General features: G+C 41.5%; 1 long non-coding RNA gene across 1 annotated transcript in view; it reads right to left on the reverse strand.

Annotated features, from left to right (window-relative positions):
- LOC141760004 (uncharacterized) overlaps positions 1-18,737 on the reverse strand; it is a 91,415-nt gene extending 72,678 nt beyond the window's left edge. Inside the window, exon 1 of the long non-coding RNA XR_012592248.1 lies at positions 18,537-18,737. This is a non-coding gene — a long non-coding RNA (uncharacterized LOC141760004). The remainder of the gene's footprint in view (positions 1-18,536) is intronic.
- Positions 18,738-25,585: the final 6,848 nt, after the last annotated feature.

A 25,585-nucleotide genomic window follows, 5' to 3' on the forward strand; every position in this document is an offset into this window, starting at 1 on the left:
ATTAAATTGTTCAGCTCTCACTTTAAGTATCTCCCACTTTGTGTTGCAATTCATGCATCATTTGTATGTACAATGAATCCTCCCTGTGCCACTCAATCGATGTAGCCACACAGCTTCCAGCGGCCGTTAGATGAATATCTCTCTCCCCTCCCCTCCACAGCACCGCTGGAGAGTTTCAGCAACATCAATGGAAGGCGAACCAGAAGAGCCGCATTGTGCCATGTAAATTAAAATCATTGTCTCCAGCTCCTTTAGTCACAAAAGAATTTTAGACGTACTGGAACAATCTAGACCGAGATAACCAAAATTAGTTGCCAGCGATGGTGAGAAGACCGGGTACAGTCTCAGATGAACAAGTGGATTCTCATTTGATTTCAATTATGTGATCCACATTTTTAATTGTTAAAATCTCAGAATTAAAGCAAAAAAGTCTGACAGTGCAGCCGCTAACTTCACTTGTTCTACCTTCATTTAGTCAGAATGGAAGTTTTAAAAGGAATAGTTTGACTTTTTGGAAGTACACTTATTCAACTTTTTGTCGAAAGTTGGATGAGAAGATCTACACTTGGCTTAGCTCAGCATAAAGACTGAAATCAGGGAGAAACAGCTAGTGTGGCTCTAAATGGTAATGAAATCCACCTACAGGCACCTCTAAAGGCCCAGCCTCTGCCACTGTGACAGGTAGATTACAAAATCTACCAGTCACTCCATAGATTACCATTGTTTTTTTGGGTGGTGCCAATTTCCAACCCTGCCAGACACACCAAACTGAAATCAAATAACTAGTGGCAAAGAAGGCAAATGATTACGTTACGTTGCCTCACGTCGCCTTTGTCTTGGCTACTTGATACTTGTGATTTTGGGGTTTGATTCATGACTTAAAAACAGAAAACTCCACTCAGACAGCAACACTAGATCCTCTATCTGGCGCCATCAAAGTCACCTCCCGATGCTTTTTCATCATCTTTCCTCATCCTTCTATTTCAGTTTCATTATGTGTAAGTATCAGAAACAAATCTCTTTTTCTCTGGCCTTAAAAGAAATTCCAGTGCAGGCTGAATTTTCTCCAGGTGACATATGTCAAGGCTAAAATATAGCTGTATAGCCTACTCCTTTAAAACACCTCGAAAAATCTTGTTTTCGATGTGGGAATCAGCTTGTTTAGAAAATCTCTCGTGGTTCAGATTATATCTCCTGAAGGCTTGCACACAAAAAGAGGCGATACTTTTACCCCCCCCTATTTTCCAGAGAACACAATGGTCTGAACTCCCATCCTCTTAACAAGAGTGAGCTGAGGCTCCGAGTGCAATATCAAACCGGCGGCTCGCGCTCACAGCACACGTTGCCATGGCGATAATAGCAGAATCTATAGTCTTCCCTTTGCCATGTTGGTAACTCGGTTATTCTAGCGTGAGAGATAGATCTTGTCAGCGATACGGCCGAGCTGCAGAGACCACAATGAAACGGGGAATTAAATTGTAATGATAAATGTGTTCGCTCACTACGTTCAGCGTGATTGAAAGATACAGAGAGAGTGAGGAGGTGTAAATGGAGGGGGCTTAGAATAACAAATTTCAAACTCCATAAATCCGCAGAGGAACAATGCGGATTCCGTCCTGGCCGTGGAACAACGGACCAGCTCTTCACTCTCGCAAGGATCCTGGAGGGGGCCTGGGAGTATGCCCATCCAGTCTACATGTGTTTTGTGGACTTGGAGAAGGCATATGACCGGGTCCCCCGGGAGATACTGTGGGGGGTGCTGCGGGAGTATGGGGTGAGGGGGGCACTTCTCAGGGCCATCCAATCCCTGTACGCCCAAAGCGAGAGCTGTGTTCGGATCCTCGGCAGTAAGTCGGACTCGTTTCCGGTGGGGGTTGGCCTCCGCCAGGGCTGCGCTTTGTCACCAATCCTGTTCGTGATATTCATGGACAGGATATCGAGGCGTAGTCGGGTGGAGGAGGGTTTGCAGATCGGTGTGCTGAGGATCTCATCGCTGCTTTTTGCAGATGATGTGGTCCTGTTGGCATCATCGGTCTGCGACCTCCAGCACTCACTGGATCGGTTCGCAGCCGAGTGTGACGCAGTCGGGATGAGAATCAGCACCTCTAAATCTGAGGCCATGGTTCTCAGCAGGAAACCGGTGGTTTGCCTACTCCGGGTAGGGAATGAGTCCTTACCCCAAGTGAAGGAGTTTAAGTATCTCGGGGTCTTGTTCGCGAGTGAGGGGACGATGGAACGTGAGATTGGTCGGAGAATCGGAGCAGCAGGGGCGGTATTGCATTCGCTTTACCGCACCGTTGTGACGAAAAGAGAGCTGAGCCGGAAGGCAAAGCTCTCGATCTACCGTTCAATCTTCGTTCCTACTCTCACCTATGGTCATGAGGGTTGGGTCATGACCGAAAGAACGAGGTCGCGGGTGCAAGCGGCCGAAATGGGTTTCCTCAGGAGGGTGGCTGGCGTCTCCCTTAGAGATAGGGTAAGAAGCTCAGTCATCCGTGAGGGACTCGGAGTAGAGTCCTTGCTCCTTTGCGTCGAAAGGAGCCAGTTGAGGTGGTTCGGGCATCTAGCAAGGATGCCTCCTGGGCGCCTCCCTTGGGAGGTGTTCCAGGCACGACCAGCTGGGAGGAGACCACGGGGAAGACCCAGGACTAGATGGAGAGATTATATCTCTACTCTGGCCTGGGAACGCCTCGGGATCCCCCAGTCAGAGCTGGTTAATGTGGCCCGGGAAAGGGAAGTTTGGGGTCCCCTGCTGGAGCTGTTGCCCCCGCGACCCGATCCCGGATAAGCGGTTGAAGATGGATGGATGGATGGAAACTCCATAAATCTCCTTCATTTCTTCTTCCACTGTCATTGCAAGCACAAAACCCACACATCTTTATCTCAAACATTTACAGTAGCGATTGAAAGTATTGAAAATTGTGTGAAAATATTGATATGACCTTCTATATTGTGAACAAAATCGTTCATCCTGTTAGAAGTCCTTGTGTTGTACTACACAATAACTTTCCTTGAGCACAGACCATGAAAATAAACAGCACTGAGGTACCATATGTTTACAATCTCTAGTTTTTAATCAAACCCAACTACCCTGTGACATGTTGTTATGAGTATACACAGTATTTCCCATACTTTGATTTATCTGTGGCGGCCCACCACAACACCAACATTGACCTCCACATATTGATTTTCTATTTGGTTATTCGTTCATTGGGGAGTTTCAATTTTGGTATGTGGATATTAAATGTTTTTTTTTATCCTCTCAGGATTACAAACATGCATAAAACACACCAAACCTTTTGGAAAATGCTTCTAATCACCAAATAACTACAATTAAAAATACTGTAGAATAACAGGATCCTTAAGAAGGAATGCCTTTAAGTTTTCTCGGTCAATATAGCACGCACTGTAATGAATGTATTGCTTCAATCGACATACATTTACCATAAACACTGATTGGACATCCACATAAAAGGTTTTGAATTTTCCCTTTAACAGTTAAACTGCATGTTCTCCTGGGCACCATGCTCTACGGGATGCAGAGCCCCAGCTTAGCACCATACAGTCTGCTCGGAAAACAACGAACGCTCATAAATGTTGAATCAGTGAACGCCAAAGTTCAATTTAAAATATTTCCAGCAGCATGGGAGCTCGACAGCCGTGTCTTTCTTTCTGTACATGGGTAGATACATGCTCTCTGAGGGAAAATGTAACTCTGTGACCATTGTATGGTTGGTTTGAACTCTCGCAAGAAAGGTCAGCTTATTGTTCCACTTACTTAGCCGCAAGTCTTCGGAGAAGTAGTGGAGGAAGTATTTATATTCTTTACTTAAGTGAAAGTAGCAAAATCACACTGTAAAAATAAGTTATGCATTGACAATGTTACCTAAGTAAAAGTACACAAGTATTATGAACAAAACATACTTGGAAGTATGGAAAGTGAAGTAGTCAATACAGAAAGATTGACCTTTATGAGTGAAACACTAGTAGATTGTTACTGTTGATGCTGTTTACTGTATAGTTGGTTGAGATGACGCTGATCTGGAAACACTTTATTTTACAGGTCCCACAGTTTCAGATGGTTTCCTAGAAAGTGTTAAGTGTTAATCTGTCTGAAGGTTCCTGGAAAAAAACTATTTAGTGTGGTACTCATTATGAGGAAAATGGACACACTGAAAACGCTGCACTTCCAATAAATCAAGTCATTAAGACTTTAATTGTTCCTTCGTGGAAATGTGTCTGCAAACCAAGGGCTCTTTATAAACCATAATTAAAAACACATTAACAGTCTAGGAAACATTGTCTGTACTTTTCCTATAATTTGTACTAAATTGTATATTTCCAGGAAATTCCTATAAAATCACTAAGAAATAACCTGTAAAACAAAGTGTGAGAGTTAATTTTAACTACTTTGCATACTGTTGGTTAGTTTAATCTCTAATTATATTCTCATCATGTGTTTTGAATGAGACATCTTGGTAGAGTAAACAGTAACAACAGCAGTTGAATGAATGTAGTGGAGGAAAATGTACATTATTTCTCTCTGTGTTGTAGTGGAGTACTGTAGAAGTATGAAAAGGCACGTTTGAGTAAAGTACAAGTACGTCAAAGTTGTACTTGTGTACAGTAAGGAAGACACTTTCCACCAATGAGATGCTTGTCCTAAATTACCTAGGTTACTTTGGTGTTTTTATGTGTTTTTATGTGTCCTGTCTGAATGTGATATGTTGTTAATATACCCTATTTAATAGCAGTTTTTACACATGCAATCCAAAGACAAATTTCTACCTTTTGTACACAAAAAGTAGACAATAAGATATTTTATATTCTAAGTGCATGACTTCCAAGAAGGCAGGTATATTATGGCACAATTCAATTTCACAGTGACATGCTCTAATAGGGATCACAGCCTATATATAATGCACATTTGAACATATACACCATTTATGTAAGGGAAAAAGGAAATACGGTAACCGATTCCAAAATGTGCCGCCAATAAATCAGTTCACATGTCATATTCTTAATTAATAAAATCACCATTTTCTAAGCCAACAACCGTCTCTGCACAGCTCTTGCCAATGATGAGGCCCATTAATCTCCTCTCTCCTTTACAAAAAACCCTTCCGGATGATTCAAATATGAACTGACGGCGAATCTTACAGTCAATATTCAGACATTTAGCTGTCCAATCTGATATTAGCTGTACGTATATTATTGTGGCTAGCGGCCAGATTTGGCATTTCATATCCTTAAATTGAATTATTATAAATCAAGAAATGTCAGATAGGACTTAGCACTTATCATTAAGGAAAGCTGCAAAAAAAATTCAGAGAAAAAATTCCATTAAAAGAGATGATAATAGTCCATAACTGATATTACAGATCAAAAACTATGAATAAATGATTGTGTTAGTCTTTGGAGACTGCACTCTCACAAAGGCCAGTGAGGAGGCTTGAAGATCAAGCACACTTGATACTGGCCCCCTGCTGCATACTGTACCGCCTCTGTGAAGGAGGCAGTGAGGCAGTCTCGTGCTCCCCGGGTGCACTTAAATCATCCGCCACTGGATTGAGCCTCATTGGAATTTTAAAACTGCAAGCTCCACAACCATAAACAAGGAATATGCTACTTTTAGAGGTGGCAGTGGAGACAAAGCATGAGCCATTACTCTGGGGTCCACCACTAACTGGCCCTGGCCCTGTTTCTCCCCAATTACGTTACAACCCTCACTCCCAGTTGGGAAGCAGCGCAGAGTATTTCACTCCATGCAGCTTTACAATACTCCACTTGCATACATTAGCACGGCTTCAAAAGTTTGTTGCCAGCATGTAGAATATAAACGCTTCACAGAAAGCTGCTGCACTTTTGATACAAGGTGGAACATTGTGATAGCGAAGAGGAGCGAACAAAAGATACACAAACGTGACAATCTCCATACGCAGCTGCCACCTTGACTGCGTGGGATTAATGAGAAATAAATAAATAAAAGTTGGTGTTTCGCTTGCAGCCTCACCCCAAGGGACGTTATCAGTGCGACAGGCCTGGCTTCATGTCGCTCTGAAATGTCAGACACGCAGACACCGGTGCCGCGGTCCATTCTTAATGACTCGAGACACCAATCAGTCTTTGCTCAGTACCTGCCAACTTCATATACCTCCTCTGAAAACACATAATAGGCAGAGAGCGGATCATTGCTAGCAGAGGATAAAAGGAAGAGGGAGCACTAGTTTCGGAGCTGCCATAAAATATCTAGGATGCTGCCACCATCTCGGAGATACTCTCAGAGCAAGGAGGTGCAGAAGCAAAGACAAGCTCTGTCGCATGTTTATGGTCTGCCTCTTCTCTGACATGACATACTTTTACAGCCCAATCTGTGTGGTTTTTGAATGTATAAACAGGCAGCATGATGTAAGATTGCTAATGTGGGCAATGTGTGGCACACATGGGACAACGCGCCATCGCCTGTAATGAGAGCTGTCATAAATGGAGTGAAACTACGGGATGAATCGTGGGTTTCCGAGAGCTTTAATCATCCCATTTTGTCAGGATTGAGGTGCATCCTGCATCTCTTCCTCCTGCCGGCTCCATGGCCTGCCTCTAATTCTGGACTATTGAAGGAAGTGCTCTTGGTTGCTATTTCTGACACACTGAGCCAAGACACCGTGGCAAGCCTCTCTGGTTGAGAAGCAGCTGGATGTCACCGTGTCGCCCAGAGAGGAGAAATGACCAAATTGGAGCCTTAAATCTTAAAGTGCTCAGATGACATGTTCTTCACTCGCCCACACATGATAATGCATGCTCCCACAGGATGTGTAGAGAGGTGAGAGTGGTTGGAAATGTACTGTGTCAAAGAGGGTGGCAGGATGACCTAGTGATTACAGGCTCAATCAGTAAACCAAGATAAACGGCGCCCAGCCAGCAAAATTCAAGATTACAGATTGGTACCTGCACTGACTCCTAAATTGTTGACAGGTCTTTTAATACAGGGAGTAGTTATTAATGTTGTTAATCACACTTCCATAAATATGGGAGACTGACAAGAAGCAGATTAAAAGGAGAATGTTTAAAACTGGTGCAGAGGTCGAGATGTCCTGACTTTGAGTCCCTAGTTTGGGTCAAGCTCAGAAAATGCTTGACACCTTAAACACCACGCTTGCTGTACAAAAACCGAAGTGCCATACTATTTCTTGGGTCGCATCCTCGAGTCTCCATTGCTTAGAAACAAGACTCCAGAAGGTGACTCCACCCAGCAGATAAATAATGCATCAAAAATATCAAACTTTTTCTTTAACCCCCCTCATCTTTCAAACCCCTCAGGCTTTCTTACAACGCAGGCTTTCTGTTAAAAAGCTGGACGCTCCATCCCCGGTCTAGATAACCCATCAGCAGGGGTTATTTACCCTCCTGGGTTATAGAAGACATTACTGTATAGAACTGTTCTCACAGTCATGATGAGTAAATTGATCTTCATGTACAAAATCAATGTGCTCATTTTTTATGATGATTAAAGGGACTCTATGTAACAATCAGAAATTGCTTGTTAACAGCGACACCTGTGGCCGTTAAGTCAACGACAGTCAGCGTCCTGTTGCTCACGTTTGCGCTTGCTTTACATAGACATGAACGAGCATCGTTCAAAACAGTGACACACGTCAGCTAAAACCACAATATCACTCTATATTTCACCTGCTTGTCAGTAATGTTAGCTGACCAGACGAAGGTCTCTCCATGAATCAATGCTGATACTGTGTTGTCCTGCTTCAGACATCTGTCTTCTGCAGTGTGTAGTGTGCGCGCATGCACATGAGAGGTGGAGCGAGTGATAACGAGCGCGTTGTGTGAGTGAAGGCAGGCAGGCAGAGGAGCAGAGGAGCAGAGCAGCATCGACTCCGGCCCTGGAGACCAAAGCTGCGGTCTCCCCCGTGTCTTCTGGCCGCGGTCGGGGGGCTGGAGCAGGAAGAGTTGACACTGTTTTGCAAGACAGGCTTCACTAGATATAACTTTGCAATTCTGGTGCTTCCGTGTGGTTTGTGCTGGAACAGCGTAGCCACACGCGAGCGCGCATGGGACACCGACCCGATTTATACGTGTAAGAAGTTACAAACAGTACCTTTAAGGTATAGAACAGACGTGTTTTCAGCTTAAAATCAAATCCATCAATTCCTATATGTATGTAAATATTCTTTATATTTATGTGTTAATAAATTACAGAATAGCCCTTTTAAAAAAACAACAAGAGACTCCTTTTTGGCTGAGATCCACCCTGCTGAAGTGCTCTTCAGCAAGGCCAGATCCAGGGCTACTGCTCTGTAGTTGACCCTGATCTCTGTTCTCCCTGGAGGACACAATGTCTGCCTTTCTCTGCAACAAGGAGTTGATCTGACAAGGCATATTCAGCTCAACTGACTCAGCTGTTTTTAATGTTTTAAGTACACTACTGCTTTACCTATCAGGACATTTATCCTTACTGATGTCTGGATGCTACATGTGTCAGATTGACATTCAGATATTCTTACATTTCCCTGTAATAATCCGAGACAACGCCACATCTTGTTTCAAGCTTACCGCTCAGGAGAAATGTATATATATATATATTTAGATAAAGCAGGCGATATCTGAAGCTTTGAACATTCGATATAAATAAGCAGGGTATTTTTGGAAGCCTTCTTCCTCACGTCATCCTTTCAGGTGCCCTCAAACAGGAATTACTTGTGAAAGTCAAAGGTACACTTTGACAGAAGTACAAGGTGCAATGTTCAATGTGAAAGACGGCAAATGTCAGACGTTTGTTTATGAGGAAAGTAGTGGAACATCACTGCTCTTTTGCTGCAGTATTTCTGTGCCGGTACTGAGGGAGCACCGCGGTGCTGCTCGGATCAAATGAAGCCCCTTTTTATAACGTGCATTGTGAATGGCGTATTAGTGACACTTTGTGATCACACACACCTGAGATGCAAAAGACATGAGAGCCCTCGACGTCCTTGGCAACTTTTTCTCCCTCAAGTGTATTTTCTACATGAGGAGCCATTTCAAGTGTTTATCTCCTAACAAAACAAAGTTTGAATTGTGTTGGTTGTCTGGAATAAATGCATAATGCATAAGTCTGCCACAGCAGTTCTGCTGTTTTGTCTTTAGAAATGACATTCTCAGCTGCAGTACATCTTATCTGGTCATTGAAGCTGTAATCTTGAGCGAGTACCACATTTTAAACCGTCACTATATTGTCTTTTAATTGGCATCAAAGGTAGGAGTGTAACGGTACTTGTAGTTGTATTGAACCATTCGGTACAGGACGTTCGGTTTGGTCCGCAACGTTCTTTCGATACGCCCTGTGATCCAAACAGTTGATTATGTCTACTACTCGCACACTCGCCAAACATTTAATTTACGACGACATCGCCCATCGATTAGCGGAGCGAAACAAAAACAGACTGGACGGCGAGTCCTTCTTTCCACAGCGATCAGGCAGCCTCCCACTGCAGATTCAGACCGTAACTAATAATAGTGTTAATCACTTTATAAGCCACCACACTCGATCGTAAGTGTTTAGAGCAGACATTACAAACATTTCTGTTATTTATTTTTGTTATTTATTTATCTTTTATTGACAATATGCCAGTATTTGAGTGCTTTAGCTTTTAAACTAATAATAATGGCCAATGAGCCACTGTTTCTCCATTTTCTTTGTTTTCCTTATTGTACGGAAAATATACCGAATCGTGACCCCAAAACCGAGGTACATAGGAAGCTTCGCGGAGCAATGTTGTTAATGTTGAATATGAATAATGAATAATATAGAGGGATTATTCCTTATTTCATGGGCAATTTTGGGAGTAATACATTAGTATTACTTTTTTTTTTTCTTAAACGAAGCATTTGAATAGTGATTTCAGAGGTCGAGTACCATGGCAATGGTTGAAGCTTCAAAGCATTCAGGTCAGCCTGAGTAATTAGTGGTCTTTGTAACATTATTTAAACGTTTAATAATGAACTGCTTGTTTGCATACCATCAATTAGAGGCTGAGAATAGGAGGAACGCATGACTTCTCTCTGTTACCGTGGTCTTCTCACTAATCACTGATCAACCCGGATCAAAGAACAACACAGACATTTTGTTGGAATTACCAGTGAACCTGCAGCACCGGGACGGGAGAGAGAAATGTGGGAGTCTTCTCTCTCCTCATGCAGCTGCAAACTGCACTTTCTGTAGATAACGTTTTCCTTCTGGGAAATATGTAAATGTGTGCATTTACACAAAAAAGACGCAACCAGAGATCTCACATTTCATCTGCCTAAGGTGCGTGTATCAAATTCTGCCTCCGTGCTGTAGGTCTATCGGCAGATGAACACTTGGGAAAACCTTCCCTCTCGCAGTATGCGAGCCTGGAAATAGCTGACATTTCACGCGCTATGTTTGTTGTGAATGTGACACTCTGCAGTAAACTCGGGAAGGTAAATACTTTCCGAGCGAAGAAAGAAATATCTGTAAAAAGCTATTGTTTTTCGTTTCCAGCTCGCTCTAAACTCGCTTGTTATTATTTCCATTGCTGCCTGAACGCTGTCGTCATCATGTCCTCAGGCACAGAAACCACGAATCAGCCTCTAATATACACTACAGTTGACCAGCTGGCCGCAAGATTGTTAAACTCACTTTTTTGGCCAAACAAGGCTGTGCTTCACTGTAATCCGCCTGGCCCCTGTGTGTGCTCCTTGGCCTGAAAACTGGGTATGTTATCATTTCTCCTCAGACCGCTGACTAGCTCTGGCGTCCAATTGGAGCGGGATCCCTGGGCCCTACAGTGCTCCAAGTAATGCCACTAATGAGCATGAGGAGGCTTGGTAGCAGGGATCAATGTTCTCAGCTGCGAGTCAGAGAACCAGCTGCCCCGGCCTGACCGGCAGGCTGCTACCCAGCATGCACCACAGCCCTGCTGACACAAGCACTGCTGAGACTGTCTGGGTGACTCGGGGCCTTCGGGTGGAGATGTTTCTATAATCACCCGTTATCTCTCTCAGACCAGCACCTGAGCCTCCGATACTGTGAACCAGTGTACAAGCACTGCAGCGGATTTCATATACTGCCTCCTTCACTCTGCTGTCATTATAGCCGGTACATATTCTGGCACATGTTTGCTACTTTATGATACAATTACTAACCTAGGGATGTCAGGATACCAGAAATTTAGTAGTCGATACCAGTACCAGCGAAATTCCATGATTCTCAATACCAATTCAATACCACGGTAGAAAACAAAAGTAAAACAATAAACCCCATGTACTTCAACATACACTCCTTTATTGGCGTTTGCATACTGGTTTTTGTTAAGAAGTAGGGCTGGGCAATATATCGAGATTATATTGGTGATATGAGACCAAATATCGTTTTAGATTTTGGATATTGTAATATGGCATTAGTGCTGCCTTTTCCTGGTTTTAAAGGTTGTATTATAGTAAAGTGATGTAATTTTCTGAACTTTCATCAAACTGTTATAGCTGTTTTATTATCTGCCTTTACTCACTTAGTCATTATATTCACATTACTGGTGATTATTTATCAAAAATCTCATTGCTTAGATATGTTGTAAAAGCACCAATAGTCAACCCTACAATATTGTTGCAATATTGATTGAGGGATATGGTAAAAACTTTTGTGATATTTGATTTTTTCCATATCGCCCAGCAATATTATGAAGTAAAACAAGTCATAATTCCCTCTCTAATATCTATTTTATATTGCTGTGAAGACATTTCCTTCAAATGACTGTATTTATTCAAGTTTCTACATTTGAACACATCATGATAACGTTAGAATTTACCTTCGTAAATGATGCATGAACGCGTCATAATGTAAATCAAAGATACCTCCCGTGTTGAAATCGGCAGGACGAGAGCTATTTAACATTTTTTACGGATGTTATTAATGATGAGGATTTGACTGTGATCTTCTCACTGCAACATATATCCAACACACCTTTGTGTTATTATGGCTGTGTATTAAGCCATGAGTTCTCTGCTCATTCTTTTGCTGCTCACCTGAAAGCTACACTGTCACTTGCAGCTACTGCTGCTGTTGTTCATAAAGCATTGTAAAAGCCTCACCTCCAGCAGCATCCACCTATAAGCTCTGGGTCTACCTTCCCCTAGAGGGGCGTTATTAACGTCACTCCCCACTCCCTGCTGTCCTGAACTCAGTGGGGAGTGAGCCTAGACTCCAAATATAAACACTGTACCTTACTGTGCATTCAGACAGAACACGAGGCCAATTTTAGACGTGGCAAAATGAAGCAAAAGAAACCCTGTGTCAAACAGTCTAAATATATATATCTACAGCTGAAATATGGTTTATTCTTACGTCCTAATTGAGTTATTGTGTCCTCTCTGACATGCTGCAATGAAAAAAGCATGCTAAGCAACATTAGCTTAACATCCCAGCATCCAGATTCACCTCAGGGTTGTTTGCAACTGATGTCTTCAAAAATCAATAATGCATTAAATATGAAAACTTCATCAGTTCATTTTTCTGACATTTTGACACCCAATCCAATAGCCTTTATATGAAAGAAAAAACATGTAGAATTAATGACCTTGGAAGACATACGGTTGATACAGTTTTCCTCATAGTTGCATCATTTTGCCGTCCAGACTATTTCTCCACGAAGCAAATATCAGACTGTGAACACAGTTTGAAACCGTAAACAAACAGTTTGTCACACCGCTATGTAAAAACAGCCACTTGCATCAGGGCCAATTTCAGAATGGATCAAGGATCTTTAAGTGCCTCTCAGAAACAGATTGTGATTCCACTGCGTAACGCTGCTGAGTCATCGAGCAGTTCAAGCGGCTCACATAAGTGGGCGGATGTACGCTCTATGAGTGGAAAGAACAAGAGAGTGGAGCTTGAAACAGTGTGTGGAGCCGTAATTGCACAGGTCACCTTTGTGCACAACATTTGTTTAATTGCGTAACATGGCGTGCTTTAACATTTCATGACTGCGTTGGTCAGATTTGTTACCCGCAGCACGAAGATCATAAGGGGAATTATAAGAGTATAACGGATCTGAATACATTGAATCTGCTCTATTTAAAAGTGCCAGAGTAGCTGTTTTACGGCCACAAACATGCTAATGAAAATATGATAGTTTAGCCATGTTTGTATCGGAAATACTCAGATGTATTATTAGCTATCATAACTTAGATTTAATACACAAAACTATGTATTTATATGTATCACATACAGGGATGGAGAGAGTACTAAAATATTGTAACTAAAGAAATTTTACTCAAGTAAAAGTGAAAGTATTGTGTAAAAAAGAAAAAGTAGGTCAGTTTAAATGTGCAGTTATATGATAGAAGTAGTAAATTAAGTGCATTAACATGTTAAAGTGCATCAACATGTCATGGTATATACTAGTGGAAGAACATGACGCCATCCCTAGGTGTGAACTCACGCCACCCAGTCCTCCAAAGCAACGATAAATTCCTTTCTATAGATGAACATTTGCAATCTGTGTATACAATCGCTCATCAATTATAGATAAACAACCATCTTCCTCAGTGTAGGCCAACAAGAATCAACCAGAAACTAGGACAAAACTCAGACAATTAAACAATTACCAACAATAAACAAAAGCGCTAAGGGTGTCCATAGCTCTTTTGTGTTTAACGCTGCAACAAGCATTATCAGGCCTCATAAATTAATTAATCTGCCGCTTTAACAGCAGTTTAAAAACATCACCGAGGGCGACAACGCAGAGATGAATAAAGAATATGAAACCATGCAGAAGCTACACCCACAAACGCACTCAGGCACACACAAAGCATTTAGTATTTTAGCTAGACCCAGCATGCACCTGTTGTTCATGCAACATCGTGGGCGTGTTTGATTTGGATCACTTAGCGTGCTCGCGGGGTGGAAATTGAATAACGTAGATGCAACCTTTCTTTTTTCTTTTTTTTTTACCTTTGCTGAGATACAGAAAAGATAACCTTTACCATACTTCATAATGATGTTAGCCTTTCATTTTATAGTACTGTTATGCATTTAACATGCATTCTGCAGTGTGTAGTGAGCGCGCGTTCACGTCTAGAGGTGGAGCGAGCTGAGCTGTCTGAGTGAAGGCGAGCAGGCAGAGGAGGAGGGTACAGCGGCTACACGCGAACGACCCGCTGCATTTATGCGCGTACAAAGTTACAAATAGTCCCTTTAAGTTGATCACAAACTGCTAACCCCGGCTCAAGTGCGACCGCATCCCTCGCAACCCGCCATACCCCCTCGACACTCTGCTAGTGAACGAACAAAGCAAAATTATTCATCAACATTTTTCCCATGAATTGCAAAATAGCTGTGATGTTAATTCAGAGTAATTAAGGGAAAGAATTAGCAGTCACAAAAAAACAGAACAATAACAAATAGTGCACTTCATAAATGAACCAACAAGACGCTCGTATCTACATAGGCTGAAAATGTCACAACTATTTGTTTCCCTTAAGCCAGCTGTTCTAGATTTATATCTAGCGGCAGTTTAAAGGGATGATAAATATAAATGGGGGGTTTAGACATCAGTTCACATGAAACAATATGTATTTAGAAAGTGTCCTCCATCGTGGTAAACAGCCATGTTAGTTGACATTTCCCATCCATTGATTCCATCATTGGTTCAACCTTTCGTGGTGCCTTGGTCTGACCTACACGGGCTCCACAGGGAGGCACAACGCCACGGAGCCTCGCACAAAGCGCCCTGATATCGATCAGCGCTCGCCTAAAAATAAAGCCGGGAATGACAGAGAGGCGAGCAAAAAGCCCTTGTCTGCTAATCAATGGTGACCTAGAATTTTATGTCCTGAATCGATACATCATGCTTTTCTCCCATGATCTTATGATCTTTTGGACGCGTCTGTCTCTGACACTCTTGAGGAGTGTGGGGACAAAATGTCAGGTGGGAAATTAGTGTCATTTTCGCTTGTAGCTTTGCAATATTTGGGGGTAAAATTGCTGTAAATTGGATGTGTGACGTCACACCATCAGACACGTGGGGGTCCCATGCGGCGGGTTTTCGCCTGTCTGCGCACATCAAACATTTTCTAACTACGCAGTATGGTTGTAACGGTTTCAAGGTATACCGAATACCGTGGTATTAAAGTTGACAGTTATCATACTGTGTACATTTGTTATCTAATAAAACTGACATAAGTGAGTTAAAAACACTGTCCCACACCTACAGTATATGTTAATTGTTAATAATCATAGGACATTATTTTATATGTTATTTTTCATTTAGTAGTTAATTACATGTTATAGTGCTGTTAACATGTAAACTAACATGCTTTACTTATATAACATGTTATAGTTAAAGGCTATTTTTTGTCAGGTTCTGTCCTCATTCCTTTAAGGGTCATTGTAACTGATACTACTACTACTACTACTACTACTAATACTACTACTACTAAAAACAATAGTGTAATATCAAATCCTCATCCTCATCCTCATCTGCAACCGCTTATCCCGTTAGGGGTCGCGGGGGGGCTGGAGCCGATCCCAGCCGACATTGGGCGAAGGCGGGGTACACCCTGGACAGGTCGCCAGTCCATCACAGGGCTGACACATAGAGACAGACAACCATTCACACTCACATTCACACCTACGGGCAATTTAGAGTCCACAATTAACCTAACCTGCATGTCTTTGGACTGTGGGAGGAAACCGGAGTACCCGGAGAAAACCCACGCTAACACGGGGAGAACATGCAAACTCCACACAGAAGGGTCCCAAGCCGGATTCGAACCTGCAACCCTCTAGCTGTGAGGCGCCAGTGCTAACCACTGCACCACCGTGCAGCCCCTGTAATATCAAATGCCCGTGATATTTACTGAGATGGTTATCGTGCCATAAAAATCTCATACCGTTACATCCCCACTACGCGAACGTAAATAGGCAAATGGAGAACTTTGAGGAGCTATTGGTGGCAGAAGAGAGGAATACCGTTTTGCTACTGTTTTTACTATAAAAGATCCAAACGTTTCCTCGTCACGACTTTGCGTCAGCTCATGTCCGTGTGACCGTCCGTACAGAAAGCATAACCGAGGCTTTAGACTCCTTTTTTTAACAAGTTTTCAAACAGATGTGACCTTTCAAGGCAAAGTAAAAATGTTATAGGCACTGAGTTGGATTTACAGTGTTGAGATGTTAAGTGCCTACTGGTCATTCTTTCTTTATCTGCTCTTCAATAAATCCATTTTTACATTCCCACTCACTTTCCATTATTCCCAGTTTCTCCCCATCTTCCTCGCTCTCTTTCTCTCTCCCTGCATCTCGCAGCAGGAGCCCGGCTCGCTCAAGGCTATGCGCTATCTCCCCATACTTCTCTCTGGTGAATATTTTATCTCGCCTTTCAAGTATCATTTTCATACCGAAAGAGGGCCCGTGTCCCACAGTGGCTTTACTCGCGCTCTTTACAGTGAAACGGCTCTGTTAGAGACAGGGCGACAGTCTGTTTGCACATTTCAGGAGAGCTTTTGATCAGAGAATGCAGATGAGGATTATGAATTTTTATCAACAGGGGGCTCATGAAAAAGGCATGAAGCCAAACTGTGGTCATCTGGCATAGAGCCACAGATGACAAGCTTAAATTTAAATGCTGTTCATATTTACTGTGGCCTTTGTGGCCCTACAGATAGACTACTACGGGAAAACTCATTATTTCGTCCTCTGTTTCCATCTCCCTCCCTTCCCGTTTCGCTCTGCGTCATTGCCCAGAGTGACAGTGATTTAAGCTGTCAGACATTTCAAGGCCCAAAATTCTCGACTTAGTGACTCACATTTAGGATCAGCAGATCCCACTTGTTTGCATTTGACCAATTTATATCCTCAGGCTGCGTTTCCTGAATGCATGATGGTAATAGCCCAATCCTTTTTTTTTTGCAGATAGCAAAAGGGTGAAATGGAAAAAGAGAGATTGAGGAATATGCTAACGTCAGTGATTATGGAATAATGGATAAAGGGGAAGGAAGGGGACAAAATCTCAAGAGCAATCTATAGCGTATTCATAGAGTTATATTTAAATCAATATATGTGTTTATTCGCAAATGTTTTATTCATTGGGCACATTCACTACGGAAGAGAGAATAAGCAATAACTTGCATTTGCAATGCTTCAGCCGGTGCATTAATTCAGCTTGACACTCTCCTGTGCATGTGTGTGTTTGTGTGAGTGCATGTTCATGTTCATGTTCATCCCACCATGAATGCACGCTGGGATTGACGTGCATCAGTATTGTGAGGGAGTGAACGCCACATATCTTCAGCTTCTGATCAATCATAAGTGCTCGTCGAGATCACACGAGGCTTCCAGGAACTTCAGCATATATTAGGATTACCCATCAAACTTTAAATTACAGCTCACCGGCATGACCTCTAAAGGGGAAGAGACGGAGAGCAGAAGAGACAAGAAGAGAGGAAGAGAGAGAGGAAGAGTCAGAAACCGAGACGGCGGCAGTGATGGTGACAGAAGCGGTGACATAAATAAGATTTGGGTAAAAAAAAAAAGAAGAGCTGAGCCATAAATCATTTGGTTTTCCACCACTCCAAGAACTGATAAATCACCCATTCAGCGTTCAGCTGTGGCTAGCCAAGGCACCAGATCTGGGTTGGGATTCAGCGGAGACTAAATCTGGGTTAGCGAGTGATTTAAAAATGCTGAAACCACAGGAAATGGGCCTTTGATAGAATCAAATGTTCAGCACTTACTGTAGGGAAACTGGGATACACACATAATGTCTTGCTATAAACTGAGAAGTCTAACTGATATTAGCAGCTTAAGACTTACTTTCTCATTAACTCCTGTGTTTTGTTGACATATATATCCCACAGACCTCACCACTGTATGTGTAAAAGTAATAACAATTACCACATCTACCCATTTCCTCCCTTTTTTTCCTCTTTTTTTACCTTATTAAAACCCAATACATACAAAAATTTTAAACTGATAAGCCTTCCCTTTGCCAAAAAACTTATAGAGCATCTTTAATACACCAAATAAGGAAATATTTCCCTTTTTATGTAATATGGACAAGAAATACTGTAAATTACTTGGTGTTTTCCAAAAAGTAATTCACAGGCAAATACATGTTATACAGTTATATAGGTAAAGAAACTGTACTCCAATAACAGAAATCTAAATAGGCCTAGACTTATTTGGGATTTAGGAGTATAGAAAAGTACATATAACACTGATCACATCCATAGAGCATTGTATTAACCCAGTTTTTAAGTAATTGTCAAACAATTTGGAAAAGTGGAAAACTTATGACTTTATTCTCATAATATTACGACTTTTTTTCTCGTTTCTCACTGAAGAGGAGCTGAGGAGCCTCATGTTGCTCCAGAGCTGCAGGTTGCTGACCCCTGCTTTAACCCTGGAGGGAGTTAAACTATCATTTTAACAGGAGGAACATTATTTAACTGGTGAACAGACGTCGACATACCAGAGGCAACAACTCCACAGGTGTTGAACACAGGTGATATTCAGACTGGGCACATACCTGTCATCCTCCTTACTGCTCAACTCCCCCTTTGCATGTGCTGTTAGTCTCAGTAGCTCAGGTAGCTTTGAGGTACCAAGTTTACCACGTTGTTGTCCGGCTGCGTTCACTGTCAACACTACGTCACAGACAGCCAATCAGACTGCAGCTGTGCAGCTGAGCATGCTCACTGTTGTTTTCCCTCATTAGGGGCACTTTGCATTGTTTGAAGCTGCAAATAAAACACTGTTTTATAAGTATTATACCCAGTCATTTATGACCACTGACCTTAAAGAAGATAATGACAAATAATAGTATGTTTTGTTTGTTTTTTTACTTTATTTTTTCCCTTTTTTCAAGGCTGTTTTCATATATGCAATCCACTGTTTGTAATTACAACAGTCTATAAACCAACTTTTAAGTAGATGAGCTTACAGACAAACCCATCAAGTACACTATAGAGAAAACAACCTCAATATTCAAAACCAAAACAAAACCAAGAAAAGAAATAATAATTATAATGACAAAAAGAAAGAGTTGAGTTAAAAAAAAAAACAATAACAAAGCAAACAAAAAAAAACACACATAACAAAAAAAACAAAGGAGTGCAAATATATAGTTATATCATTTACATGGGCACACACATGCATCCTCCTTAATGTCAGGTCACCTCCAAGCATATGTATATGCGCGCTCGCGTGTGGCTACGCTGTTCAGACGAGACTCCAACACAAACTACACGGACGCACCAAAACCTCTTGGTTATATCTAGTGAAGCCCATCTGTTAAACAGTGTTGGTGGCGGTCAGAGGATGCGGGGGAGACCGTAGCTTTGGTCTCCAGGGCCGGAGTCTCTGCTGTACTCTGCTACTTTGCCTGTCTGCCTTCACTCACACAACGCGCTCATTCTCGCTCCACCTCACGTGCATGCGCGCTCACTCACACTGCAGAAGACTTCGTAGCTCTGAGAATATCTAGTAAATGTACAGTGGACGTTTGCGCAGAAATAAATGCTGCAGCTCCTCCAGACCAACAGAGGTTTCCAGTGTCTTGTGATGTGACGGGGGCTCCGCAGAGAGAAACGTTATCGTCTCCGACCGGGTGGCGGTGTCTCCCTGTTCCCTCCGGCCGTGATCGGGAGGCTGAAGCAGGAAAAGCCAACACTAGGATCAGCATTGATTTATGGAGAGACCTCCGTCTGGTCAGCTAACATTACTGCCAAGCAGCTGAAATATAGAGTGATATTGTGTTTTTTTTGCTGACGTGTGTCGCCTCACTGTTTTGAGCGATGCTCGTTCATGTCTATTTAGAGCGAGCAAGCACGAGCCCGACGCAGACTTTCGTTGACTTAAGGGCCACAGGTGTCTTTGTATACTGTATACTGTTGGGTAATTTAACCTATTATAATGTAGCTGATCATGTGTTGTTGTATTCAGCAACTATATATTGCCAAATATTCATACTGTCCATACAGTGTACAGTAGTCGTCCTGTCATGCATCCATCATGTTTACAGTAGTTGTGTCTCATGTGAATGGAGGTTTTCAGTCTGATCCTATCATGCAGTACATGATAACTGCTGAGGCAGTGAAAACCATCAGCAGCGGCTCCACACGAACACATAAAGATTACAGCTGATATCTGCTAAAACCTGCTGCTTGGCTTGACACAAATCCAATCTCTGGGCAGTTCTGTAACTGTGAGCGTACGCTGAAGTCATCAAGGCACCCGGCGGGGCGGCCAGCCCACGCCTGATGTTCCCTGGACGCGGTGTGTGGAACCAGGCTGGACCGGTGATGACAGATGGGCACTGAGATACCAGCGACCTGCGTGGCAGACACTTTCCCCCACGGACAGTGTGTGGTGACAGCAATGAGCCACCTATAAAGCACGGGGGAGGGGACGGGGGAGGAGAAGAGGGTGGGACGTGAGGAAAGAATGATGGGTAGGCGACACAGTGCTAGGCAACAGGCTTATGAATCACCCAGGGGTATCAGTCACATAAGTCACAGACACAAGCTCTGGATGAGACACTGCCAGAGGAGAGGCGTATCATGACATTCAAATTGGTGTCATTTGCAATTTTGACTCTGTTTAACCATATTTTCATTCTTATCAAGTATGACTCAATGTTGACAAATGTTTTCACTGTAGAGCGACTTCTGTCAAGGATTGCAAAAGTCAGAGGTGGAAAGAAGGTCTTAAAATCTTTTACTCAAAGCCATACAGTAGGTGACCGAGCTGCAAAGCACCCGCAGGGAAATCAGACTGTGGGGTGACATTACTAGAAAAATATATAGATGGACACAATGTCAAAGAGTTTGGGGAGGTTGCACTAAGTATTTTCATTTATTTCCATTCATTGTTGATATATAAGACAGTGTATATACTGTATATACAGTATATGAACAATATGAACAACTCATGATCCTTACCATAAACCTTGTTTATATTTTTGGCCTTGTGTATGTTTTGGGTTTTGTGGATAAATGAGTATAGCTAATGGATATTTGCACTCTTTATATTTGCACTCTTTAAGAAGGTCCGAGGTTCGAACCCCGGTCTGGGCAGGGCCTCTCCGCGTGGAGTTTACGTGTTCTCGTGGGTTTCATCTGGGGGCTCCGGTTTCCTCCTACAACCAACACAAGTATCCCTCCCAGGCGGGGGGCTGCATCAGGAGGGGCGTCCGGCATAAAACCTTTGCCATATCAAATGTGCGGACCGCATATCCGCTGTGGCGACCCCTAATTGGAGCAGCCGAAAGGCGAACATATATTTGCACTCTTTACTAATTAGTACTGCAACTGCTGCACAACAATTTAACAACAATATAAGTTCTATCTTATCTTATCTTATCTAGTACATGATATATACTGTACCAAAACCATGTTTACCATAGTTAGACACCGTATACATAACCCCAAAAAACATGCATTTTACTGTACACCACTTTTGTCATTTTACAGTCTAAATTATGTAGTACTTTAGTAGTGTAATTGTTTATGAAGTATGCATTTGTCTTTATTGTTAAACACATGTTTCCCTTTTTCTTTGTATCATACATTGTATCTTGTCTTCTATCTTTGTAGTCCACACATGCCATAGGACTACAATACCCATGAGTGTGATCTTGTATCAGGGACAGCTTTGCATTGAGGCTAATAACTGGAATGCAAACACACCTAAGTGTTCTTGCATTATGTTTGTGGCAAAAAAAGTAAATATATGAATAAAAAGAAAATACTCATGTTTAGTCCCAGCTCCTCTGTACTTCCATGAATTTATTTTGTTACATTTCAACCCCTTTACAACAGAAAAGCTTCCAAAGCTGCTTATTTTCTAACGAGTCGCTGCATGTTCCTGGTAATAATCTGTGAATGAAGATGATTTAAAAGACATAATTGCTCTGTGAACACTTTCCCTGTACAGTATCTGCCTACACGCCACTATTGTGCCAAATAAATATAGAAAGTTGTCAGCTTGAATGTAAAATTATTCGTTATTCATTGCCGGCTGAGCATGGACATCCTTTGGGTGCTTTTTGGAGGTTTAATAAAAGTGTCCGCTGGCTCCGAAGAAATACGCTTTAAGATGAATGAGGAAGAAAAGAGGAAGTGCAGAGCATCCCGACTCTGCTATTGCAGCTTTTCACATTCCAAAGTGTCAGCATATTCACAGCGTTAACTCTATCAGTGTGTTTTATTGCTACAAAAGCTAGAACAGACCTGCGATAGCTTATCATTACACCCCCTGAATGATTTCACAGCTCATAGATTCATTTGGTCCAGTGAATAATGCCACGGTGTGTGCAGCGGTGCCAGTAAAATTCCTGCTGAGGCACACAATTCAATATTAGCGGATACAGAAGTCACACTATAGCAAATCTCCCGTATGAGTGTGTTTGTGTGCCACCGAGAGAGATGGAGAGTGTAACATCCTGCTATGATCACAGAAGTGTCATGGCACGACCGTTGCCAATGAGTCATTATTCACATAACAAGCTAACATGGAGGCCTTCTGTGCCTTGCATTTCAGCGAGAGAGCAGGCGTACATCAGCGGTTAGAGAGCGCTTGTTAGCCAAGACAACACTTCATTATCACTGGCTGAGACCACAGCCCAGACACTCTCGTATCTGACGCCGGGGAAGCAGTCATCGTGTTTATGTCACAGGCATACTGATGTCTGAATTTCTGAATTCAGAGCAGCAGACATATTGGAGGGGGACTTCAGTTTGACGAAAAGCCGGGCAGTTTACCAGGGCTGCTGCTTCAAGTCTTTCCATCATCAACGCTTCTTCGGTTTTTGACAAGGCGACGTCTGAAAACCACACAAAAACTTCACTCGCTGTTCGTCTTTGTCATGTGAGTTATGAGTAGCAGTTTCTCAGCTCAGGAAGCTGTGCACAGACAATTTTCAAATCACTCAGAACACTCAGCAGCTCTGTTCAAAATGTGTACAAAGCCAACAGTTCTCACGAGAAAGGGGTCACTCAGAGATGAACATACAAATATTCATCCCCTGACTTTGCATGTTCTCTTAGCATTATAGCATCTTTCAGCTAATTGTTTTGGTTTTCCAGCTCACAACTTCACTGTTTTGATACTCAACCAGACTGCATATAAGAAGTGGACATAGTCACCGTAACTTCACCCATTGGTTTGTTGACTGCCGTTTTGAGTTCGGCATTTTGCCAATCTTGCCATCTTTGTTTTTGGCGGCCGTGTCTAGAAGGTAACCCGCAAAATGCTAAATCTGAGATCTGCAAAAACTTGCAAAAACTCTTGCAAGACTCCTTGCTCAACGACTTATCCTAACCTTACCTATTCAAAATCAATGCATAAGCTTAACTACTGTATCTCAACTCGGGGTTCCCTTCTAGACTTGACCATTTTTGGCCTTTGCCATCTTGTTTTTTTGCAACCAGAAGTGATACAAGCTGGTGGAGTTAAGTACAACCGAACGTTGAACCAGACATTTTGAACTTTCATGAACTGAAAACACACTGTGAAAGGTTTAAAGCTGTAAGGTGAAAACACAGACAACTCCCAGATCGGACAACGCCATGGTAGCGACCTGTCAATCACAAGGTAGCCACGCCCTAAAGCATCCCCTGCTTTATGGTCTATCTGACTCTAAATGGGACCATAATTTACTAAATGAACATCATGCTGTATTGAAGAAGACTTGAAACTACAGATTGAGACCATAAACTCATGTTTACAATGTTTACTGAGGTAATAAATCAAGTGAGAAGTAGACTCATTTTCTCATAGACTTCTATACAATCAAACTTCTTTTAGCAACCAGAGGAGTCGCCCCCTGCTGGCTGTTAGAAAGAATGCAAGTTTAAGGCACTTCAGCATTGGTTTCACTTCTCAGACCCGGAGGTTGCCGCCTGGTCTCAATGCCATCATAGCAACGTTTTTTGCTGCAGCAGGCAGGATGTGTAAATAAGCAGCTGGTTTTCTATATAATCTTTAAAAAAAGGTGATAATGTGTCCGTTTTGTATCTGAAAACTGAATAAAAGCTGCACTGTGTGTGTGGTTACTTCAACTCCTTACACTGCTTACACGTCAACTTATTTTCACATATTCTTATTATGCCTCTCATCCCTCTTTATTTTTCCTTTCTTTCACATGAATTAACACCATTCCCACAGCTCATTCTGCGTCAGTTGCTCCTTTATTTGCAGCTTTTCAAGCAAAAACCATTATCCCCAGCAATCACACTACATCTTCTTCAGAGAAGAGTCTACCGTAGTTCGTATTCTGTATAAATGTTGAGTCATTATTTATAGGCTACAGGCTTTACAATTCAGTAAGTGCATTTATAAAACATGCCATGATTAAGTGAAGAATATCTGGTTGGTGTGTGCGTACTTTTAGCTGGTAATGAGGATGAATCATCTGAATCTGACTACAGGGCGTCAGGTATTTATTGATGAACTTCAGAAATAACAATGTAGAAGTAATAAGTTATAGTTAAAGGGGATATAGACAAACTTGTAATGTTGTAATTCTGCACAGATTATTACTGATAAAGTCATAACAAGTTCAGCTTTTTATGCTCTTCATACTGAGTTATATAAAATGTTTAAAAGAGAACTTGCCGTAAGCAGTGGTGGAATGTAACTAAATACATTTACTCAAGTATACTGTACTTACCGGTAAGTACAAATTTGAGGTACTTATACTTTGCTTGAGTAATTTCTTCTGCTGCTACTTTATACTTCTACTCCTTTACATTTCAGAGGAAAATGTACTTTTTGCTCCACTACATTTATTTGACAGCTTTAATTTTTACAAGCCAATCAATCAATCAATTAATGGAGAAAATAATCAGCAGATTAATCCATAATGAAAATAATCATTAGTTGCGGTCCTGTATTTAATAGCACCAATGGTAAAATTCAGTTTTTATATTAACGCATGAGTAATAATGATCTAATGATATAACATCAGATAATATCTGTATCTGTATACAAAGGCAACTTTTGGTTTAATGATTATCTCATATTGTTTTATTTAACTTATTGTATTTTTACTTATATGCAGCTCCTTTGCTCAATGTTGTATAACATTTAAACTATTTTAAATTGTTTTTATTATTTTTTGTCTGCCATTTATAACTTTGTTTTTGAAAAGTGCTATATAAATAAAGTTTATTATTATTTTTATTATTATTATTATTATTATTATTAATAATAATAATAATAATAATAATATATTTAATAGTATAACTGTCAGATGGGACATTTTTCTGCATTGAAAAAAAGCCCATATATTTATTAATTGTATACATTTAACACATTGTACATACAAGACAGAACCTTACCCCAAATTGGTAGTGTTCAAAATAATAATACTAATAAAAAATCACCTGAAAGTAAATAGCTAAACATTAAGTTAAAAATGATGTATGTTTACAATGAAAATATTATGAAGTATATAAGTAAAATTAAATTAAAATAAATAAAATGATATAAATTAAGAATATGGTCACAAATGCATTGAGTACTCTTACTTTTAATACTTTAAGTACATCTGCCTGATAATACATACCTTTACTC

This window comes from Sebastes fasciatus, chromosome 21 (genome assembly GCF_043250625.1).
Source record: "Sebastes fasciatus isolate fSebFas1 chromosome 21, fSebFas1.pri, whole genome shotgun sequence".
In the NCBI taxonomy this organism is placed as follows: domain Eukaryota; kingdom Metazoa; phylum Chordata; class Actinopteri; order Perciformes; family Sebastidae; genus Sebastes; species Sebastes fasciatus.